Raw genomic sequence first — 9,171 nt, 5'->3', positions numbered from 1 at the left:
TCCTAGGATTCGTTCTGTTTGTCCCCTTGCCAATGCCAAACTGATCCCAGCGCTGCGTTTTTCTAACGCTCTGTCTGGTCTGATTTAGAAGTGCAGGAGCAGCTTATCGAGCTGCTTAGGTGAAGGATCACGCTCCTCGAGGATGAAACTTTGGATTCAAAACGTGAAGGCATGGAAGGTTTTCATTAGTCTCACATGAAGCTTTTGGCTACAGCCTAGGCTCTCTGCCCACGCCCCACTCAGAGGCACAGGATCTGGCCCTGCCTCATGGGTGGTGCTGAGCCAGGGGCTAGGAGCTCAGAGCCAGACCTGTGTCAGGAGCAGCAGAAGGAAACATCCCGCTCCCTGGTGCATGGAGGCTGCAATTCTGCCCCTCCCCATCACAAAGAGGGGATGAATTGTGTGAGCAGTGCAGGTGCTGCTGCCTGCCTCAGGGCGCACAGCACACCACACCACACACCACCACGGCTGCCCTCTCCTGTCCCGACGCACCCCCAGCTCCCCAGCAGCCGCTCTGCTCGGCGCTGTGGCTGGACGAGCTTCACACGGAGCTTTGTCTTCAAGTGGTTTGCCAGCTGCCGAGGAGCCAAAGTGCTCCTGCTCCCTGGCCGAGGAAACCGGGGCTGACAGCATCTCCGTCCGTGAAAAAAGTTTTTCTCCTCTCCTGGGCAGCTCAGAGACAGAAATCATTCACTGGGTTTTGGCACCTACCTCGCCAGTTATACAACGTCTGACTCTCCCGTGTATTTTCTCATCTATTACCCTGTTTTCTGGCTGTTACAATTTGGCAGCTTACATGTTTGTTTTACTCAACTGAAAAGATTTACCAAAGGGCAGAAATGAAATGAAACCTCTTCAGCTGAGGATGAATTCAGTAGCCATAAAGCAGGTCCCTGCCCCGCTGCAGGCTGCCAGCTCCGGGCCGCCACGGGGCTGCTGCTGGCACAGCACGGGGGGCACTGGAGGGCACTGGGGGGTACTGGGGGCACCGTGGCACCCGGCAGCCCCGAGCCAGGCAGCACAGGGAAGGTGCAAACGCTGCCTTCCAGAATTCAGTCGGGTCTGTCCTGGCTGGGGAGGCTGCCGGCACAGCTGTGCGCCGAGATGCTGCCCGAGACGCTGAAGCCTGGGCACGCTGCGGCTGGGACAGGCTCTGCCGTGTTCCCCATGCACAGATCTCCTCCTGGCCATTAGCTTTTAACAGTCCCGGCGCTCACTGTGGGTGCCAGGGAGAAGGCCAGGCTTTCAGGGGAAATTGCTCCTTCGCATGGCCAACAAATGAGCTTTTCAGCAGCTACCCAGACACCAGCTCATGCTCACGGAGAAGCCCAGCCAGCTGCACCCCGCAGGGAAACTGCCCGATTTTGAGCCCTCCCTGCAAGCCCTGTGCAGGTGTTGGGTGCTCGTCCTGACCCTGGAACACCTGTCCCTGTCCCTGTGCCTGTCCCTGTCCCTGTCCCTGTCCCTGTGCCTGTCCCTGTCCCTTCCAGCCCGGCTGGGGCTGTGCTTTCCACCTCCGGGGGGCTCAGCAGCAACAGCTGCCAGAGTGCCCCTCAGCAGCAGCCGCACTTGGGGCACAGGGAACAAAACATGTGACAGGCAGAAAATCACAGGCTTTTTTTTTCCTTTTTCTTTTGAATTTTCCCTGATTAGCATCTTTTTTTTCTTTTTTTTTTTTTCAGTTCCCATTAAAGGAAAATCTCCGACCAGTTCTCAAAACCATTCAGTCCAGTCCAAATAAACTCAGCCTGCAACTGCCAGCTGCCATAACTGTTCATTTTATTGTGCCTATAAACACTAATTTGAGTCAATAAAGATGTCTGTATGAGGTATAAACCAGCACATATAGGTGATTTGCCGACAGGGTCTGTCGGCGCAGCCCAGGACAGCAGCACCAGTACAGAGCACACACCCCAACGGGTACAGAGCAGGAGATGCTCACGGCCCCTCGCGGCTCCCCAGCCCCTACCCAGGCAAAGCTCCCGGCAACTTCAGCCTCCCAGCAAGGAAAAAACAAACAAACACAATTCTGAGGCAAAGAATCTTGAGAGAATCAAAGGGTTTTCTGAGTCACCCCCAGCTCCTTCCAGATTAGAAATTTCTATGATGCCCCAGAGCTGGAAACATTTTTATTTTAAAAATACATGCTTTGGAATAAGCAAAAGCGCAAAAGCTACACAAAGCTAAATTTAATTTCAATTTGGTTTACTGCTGCATCTGAAATAGATGTTTTTCCAATAGCTATCTTGAATCCCAACTTTACAGTCCCCATGACACAAGAGGTCTGGCAAAACTTCAAGTCCAGGCCACCGGTTTGCAGATGGAGTTACTCATGAACTCATGGATGGATGCAGCCCACAGCAGGCAGTGCAAGCTAGAAAGTTGGGATATGTTATCTGGCTGCTCTTGCATGGGAAATTATCTTTATCCTAGAATTTCTTCCCAGTCCTTGCCCTTGCCCCCTGCACTCAGTCTGCAAGAAGGCCAACTTTGGTAAATTCCCTAAAAATACAGAGATGTGCAGTCCCACGCACACACCTCTCTGGAAAAGGCAGATCATGGCTTCAATAAAAAAAATAAAAAATAAAAATAAAAAAAGCTGCTGAATGTCACAGTCTTTAGATAAGGTTGGGAAATATTCTAAGGACAGAGAAAAGAAGAGCGTTTTCCTGTCTTTCATAGATGTGTACATGAATAAATCTTTAAGTGTGATTTAAAATTCCTATGCAGCTCTCCACTTCCTACACCGATTTCAGAGGAATAAATACTGAGAATAAATATTGTAAAATGTACCAGGACTCCTAGGTTAACAAGTCTTTGGAGATGAAACGTGGAAATACAAGTGATGCACAAAATTATTTGGTCCAGAAAACTTTTTGAAAATCCATTATGTTAATGAGTTCTGTAATTAACAGCAACATTGCACAGCGCTACACGTGTGAATATGCAAGTGAAATGCTGACAGCTTGACATACTGCGTCATACCACCAGTGACATCATCTGACTGCCTAAAGCATGCTCTAGGACATGGTATTGCTTTTCATTAGCTGAAGAAGAAAAAAAATAATAATAGTCCCAGATTGATAATAGTAAATAAACTCATGGAAAAATACCGTTGAAGCCCGCTGTCATTTCAAGCATTCCTGCTCCACTACCGCACAAACTGGCTGTTGTTAGGGCTCTGCATTAGAGCTGTTCTGATAGTTGTTATTTTGTTTTGGAAACTATATCATCAAAGCATTGCTTGGAGGAAAAAAAAAAAAAAAAGGCCAGAAAAGCTGGCTTGCACACAGACAAAAGTTGCAGTCTCAAGCTTTAGAAAGCATTCTCAGAAGAAAAAGAGAATTTGTATGAGTTCATGCAGTGTATCAAGAGCGTTTCTCCTTTTCCCTTCCTTTTGTTTATCTAGGAACACTGCGTCTTAACCACTCAGAGAACTCAGTGCTAAGATCCTTTTCCATCATGTCATTGTAAGGTTCATGGGAGCCAAACCATTTCCTTCAAAGAAAGCCTCTCCTCTCCTTTTTGAAGGCTGTCAGCCTTTGCTCCTGTGGCCTGCTGCTTACGGCAGTGCAAATGCCCAAGTAATGTTCGCTCAGCTTTGGTAGACGTCTTGAAAGAGAGCCTGAGTGTTGCTGGCATTACAGCAGTCCCATTGCCAATTAAACCAATAACCATTACTGTTAATGACGCAGCACCGCAAGTAAGAATTGCCAGCAGAGCCCCTGAAGATGCACTCCTCGTTTTTCACTTGATGCCAAAAATGCAGAAGGGTGCCAGCTCCTGCCCTAGGGCCCAAATCCCACAGAGATATGGTATCAGTGCTCCATTCAAATCAGCAAGCTTAAAGCTACTCAAACTAGAGGAGGTTCTGGATCTCTCTGGCCCATGACCCAGAAAGGCTATTTCTTTTACTACATTTCTGTATAACTTCATGCTACTTATTTCAGTTGCCCTGAACTGGCTGGAGCAACTGGTTTTCTTTTATTTTTCCAGTTTGCTATTTGCCATCTGAGCTGTTGTCACAGTGAGGATGTACATATATCACCACAAGAAGATTTAGTTTCCATGTGTGCAGAATAAACATGCTTCAAACAATAATTTTTGTACCAAATCAAGTCCTCTCATCCCAAATTACTGAACAAAAAATTAAATCTGAAAAACATGGCCCAAAATTCAGAAACAATATAAAGCAGAGGAAAAGGACAAAGCATGTCAGGTGCTGATGAACAGCAATCAAATAATAATAATAATAAAATTAAGTAAAAAATGTAGCAACAACAAGTTTTATGGGACCTGCAAAATGAAAGCACAAAACATATTCCTGAGCATCAGCTCCCTGCACTTTGGATATAAACTAAATATTTCCCTACATGTCGGTATGAATCATTGCTGTAACACCAAATACCTGATGTGCAAGCACTGGCCCCGTACTGCAGGCCTGAGTTCCTGCACACGAGCAGCTACAGGAGAATGCTTTTGTCCGTAAAAATGAGGTGCTCGTGTATTTGAGCATAACGTCTTGCCTTGTTGTGGCAAAGCTAGAGGAATCACAACAAAAATGAAATATATATATATGCATACTTAATATATATTCCTGTGTAAGTTATGTAATTAATATACCTGCACACACACACACACACACACACACATACAGGAACCTGAATGAACCTTGCTGCTCATCGCTACTTAACGAAGTCTCTGCTGATTGATAAGAAAGGAACTGCAGTCCTCAAGAAAATTCAGCATACATATGCAGACGTGGGTGTGCACACAAGCATCTAGAAATGTCCCCATGGGTGTACCTGTGTGTGTTTATACACACCCATCACTCACACACTGCCACGCAGCCCCAGCTCTAGGAAGGCAGCACTGGGGTCAGGTAATTACACAGGGCAGCAGGCTCCGCTCTGAAAATGAAGCCCGGCTACATTTATATGAACTTTTCTGCATCCCCAATTATCCCCCATTTGCAGTAATGTGTTTACATCCTCCTCCCTGAAGTTAGTAAATTGCCTTCCTCTTTATTTAATTCCAGGTGCCTGATTTGGAGCCAATTCACCAATTTGTTGGGATCTCTGAATTCCGGTCCTCTCCTGCCGAGTGCTGCTGACAGCTCCTCTGCTCGGCGAGCTGCAGGGCAGAGGCGTGTACCAGTGGGAAAACCACAGCATTACTGACTTGCTTTTGAGCAGAAAATGGCTGGCTTTGGGCTTGCCCAAAGGCCAATGGTGATGATTTACTTTAAATCCCTTTTAACCTGGACAAGGCATTCAAATTCCAGAATCTCTCTTCTCCTATCAAGGAGGGCTTTGCTGTGCCATTCAGTTTGGTAATAAAGCTTATTATTGTGTGAAAGACGAAAATGTTTTCCAAGGCAGATGCTGCCTGCCTGTCTGTCCCCGCTGTCCTGCCTGGCTCCGTGCAGTGGGTGTCCAGGGAAAGCCCATCGCCTCCTGCCGCCATGCACAAAGCCACACCAGTGCTCGTGCTCAGGCAGTGCTCGTGCTCGCTCTGACATTTACACAGTGAGACCTCCAACGAGCTGCGGATGCTGATGGACGGCCCCTGCCACCAGCCTGAGGGCCGGCACCCCCAGCATGGCATCCCTCGGGGGGTCCGACCACAGTGGTCCCTGTAGCAGGGGAAGCTGTGTAATCACGATGTCCTCGCTCTGTTTTGCACGTGGGTTTTTCTTTGTGTAATTCCTGAAGTTGGGTATTATCGGCATGGCCATTACTTTAAAAGTCAACACGATGGAGTGCAAGACGGCAGAATTTTCCTAAAAAACCCTAAACAGAGGTCCTTGTATATGTACAGAAATTTTCAGCTATGCAAACTGAAAGGAAATGAAGTAAAATCTTTTATACCGACTATTCCTTATGCCCCTCGACATATCAGGCCTTTACATCGGTCCCTTTCACCAGCAGCAGCGGTAGGGTTGTCCTCAGCTGAATCTGGCCCCTTTCTCCCCAAAGGAACCAGCAGCCAAAGGTTTCTCAGTAGGCATGAATGAAAACTAAGCAAACACAAGTAGGAATTAATGAGCAATCAGAAAACCAAGCTGTGATTTGTCACCCATAATCAAGGCTAATTAATTGTCACTTAAGTGCAAACTGCAGCACAACGCATTGCAGTTTCCTGCCAAAGGCTTTCCAGAGCACGAGCGAGGAGGCACGGCCAATAAACCACGAACCACAGGGAACCGGGAGCTTGAATGGCAACAGGAAAACCCGGGGGAGAGCCGCATGGCAGTCCCCAGTGCGTCTGATGGAAACCTTTGAGTTCTTTTCACGGCACAGGTACGTTACTACCGCTCTCTGTGTGACTTCACCAGCAGCCCCCACAGGTATCATCACAGAGCTGCCCATGGGGGTGGCAGGGCCGCCAAGACCCAATGGAAGCCCCAGTTGGATCCTCCCAAACTTCAGAAGGGCTGGGGTTAGCACGCTGGAAGACATGGCAGTGCTGCACGCCGTCCTTGCTGCCTTGCCTCGCTCACCTGTGCTCACCTGCAGCGGCACAACCAGCGGCACGGTGCCAGCCCCTGCCCAGCTGAGCCCCACGGGCAGCACGGGGCTGCCAGCAGGCACGGGGCCGGTGGCTGCAAGGGCTGCTCGGGGCCCCCGGTGGGGACAGCAAACCAGTGCACAGAGCGTCCCCAGGAGACGCTCGCTTTTCTGGGAAACGAGCAAAATATGTTCCCTTCTGCTCCGCATGACGAGGATTGTTAACCCAAGCAGGCGCTGGGTTTGGGTTGGAAGTTGCAATCACAGTAACACAACCAGCGGGCTATAAAAAGAGACGTGACTCAGATGTCAACCTAAAAACAAGGTTCCTGCTAACCACATGCAGATACAACTCGCTCGTTGAGCCCACAATGTGACCAGGATATTTTCAGACCCCCCCCGGGTGATGGAAGGAGAGGGGGCTGGCGCATCAGCCTGCCCTGGACGGCAGAGCCCCATCTTGTAAGGGTCCTGTGCACCCTTGGGCCCTACCAGCCCCTAGCACAGCACAGCTGAATTCCCTCCCTTCCTCATGCTGGCCGTGGCACGCCGTTGTCTGTACTTGTCCATCAGGACCCACTAGGATCACAGTCAGTTTTGGGGGGCCAGGACCCGTGCACTCTTTGCTGCCAACATCCTCAAAGCATCTCTGCCTCCGCTGCCCAGCAGAGATGTGCCCATGACCTGTCTGCTCCAAAGCTGGTGAAGAGTCAAAAAAGAGGTTTTTTTGGCTGTCATTTTTGGTGCAAAAGGACTTACAAAGATTTTTAATTGAGATTTCATCAAGCTACTTCGTATGCATGAAATTAACTGTCCAATACATACAGCCAAAGGCAAGCATCCCATAACAATGAGACGAACCAGGCACACAAAGACCATGGGTGGTTAAATCCCAAATGCAGAGCCTCCAAACCGCTCAGCTACTGCCTTTTTCTCCAGTTCCCCTTCCTGCTTAGGGACGGAAAGTTTTTGCTCCAAAGCCTTCCTGCACGTACAGCTTCACCTGCCCCATTACTCCATTTTCTAGCCATGAATCAAATACTGCAGACCAGGTGAGGCCACAGCCAGAAATCAGGTGCCAATTTTAAAAGGTTAAGCTAAATGTGATTAGAAGCCTCTCTGAATTTCAGGGCAGATTGCATGATTAGGATTAATTTTGCAACCTGACCACGGAAGAGCTGCAGGTGCAGCACTGGGTGCCCCCCGGTGAGGCAGGCAGCAGCCAGGGGAGGCGAGTTTCATCTGCCAGAGACGCGCTGAATTCCAGGCGCTGAGCGGGGACGTCGCCTTTGCTGCCAGCATCTAAAATTTCCCTTTTAGCTCAACCAGCTTCCTACACATGATATTGCTCTGAGCACAAAGCCTCTGCTGCATGACTGATGTGCTGCCCACCCTGCCAGAGGACACAGCCCAGGAGGGGAGAGCAGGAACAAAGCAAGCACCTGCACCCATCGCAGGGCAGAGCACACCGCGGGCTGCAGCGAGGGAGCTTTCCTCTTGAATGATTATGAGTTGTTGCAGGACTTGGTGCATGACCTACTGGTGAGGAAAGCACAGTATCACCTGCTACTAATCGCTGTCTTCTGGAGGATGGCAGCTCATGTGCTGCCCCTCCAGCCCTCAGCCCAGGGGCTCAGAGGCACGGCAGCTGCCGGCACCGTGCCCCAGGCTGCCCGATGCGGGGGCAGCAGGGCCAGCCCAGAGCTTCGCCTCGCTGATTTAACACCTGGGGAAAAATCTGTCCGCAGCCAGAGACTGCAACCCCTCCAGACAAGACTGCAAGAGCACACTCACCAACCCTGCCGGAGAGGTTTTTAAACAGAAAAATGAAAATAAAAGCAATCTAAAAGAAGCAGCAGCAGCATTTTCCAAACTGTAATGAGTTCAACCAAATGTTTGAGAAACATATTTGCTGCCTCAGGTTGTAATTATGAAAATGCAGCCAGAGAGAGCGATGCGCTAGAGAAACCGAGGGGAAGGAGCTGAAGCACCCTACGGAGCCACACGTAACCCCGGGGGTCACACTGCACCCTCCTTCCTCGGTCTGCCCGAGAGGGAACCCACAGGAGCCGGGGCTGTGCTCAGAGCCCGGAGCCGCAGCTCTGCCAGCCCGGAGCAGGAAGGTGCCTCGCTTTGACCTAAATCGCAGTGCGACAAACTGGAGGGGTGATTTGCTTCCTTGAAAGGCCCATTACAACGTTGGCGAGCAAATACGCTTCTGCCAGAGAGGATATTACCTTTTTGTCTTAAAAAATGAGAACCACCAAAATGTAAAAAATTCAACCAGACATTAGAGCTGAAAAGTCATTAAAAAAAAAAAAAAAGTCAGCATTAGCTGATGAAAGCAAATACTTACTGTAAAAGTTTTCATTAACTGGAAAAGGGAGTTTTTCCAGTGATAAAAGTTGAGATGGAAAATTTTCAAATCACCTGATCCTATACCAATTTTCAGAAAATTACACAATTTGTCATCTTGTTCAGACTCCAAAGCATCTACAAAGCGCAGCTGCTATTATATTATTTCTGACATAGAACATCAAAACAAAGACAGGAAAAATCTGCCTGTCAGGGCGGTTCTGTCTCAAACTCAGACCCTTTGGAAGGCAACGCGATTTCGGCACATCCGCTGCATTGCGAGCATATGGTCCGCTCTGGAAAAAAG

Source organism: Anas platyrhynchos, chromosome 13, assembly GCF_047663525.1.
Source record: "Anas platyrhynchos isolate ZD024472 breed Pekin duck chromosome 13, IASCAAS_PekinDuck_T2T, whole genome shotgun sequence".
Lineage (NCBI taxonomy): Eukaryota > Metazoa > Chordata > Aves > Anseriformes > Anatidae > Anas > Anas platyrhynchos.
The sequence above is the reverse complement of the archived record's forward strand: the minus strand, read 5'-3'. Positions refer to the sequence as shown.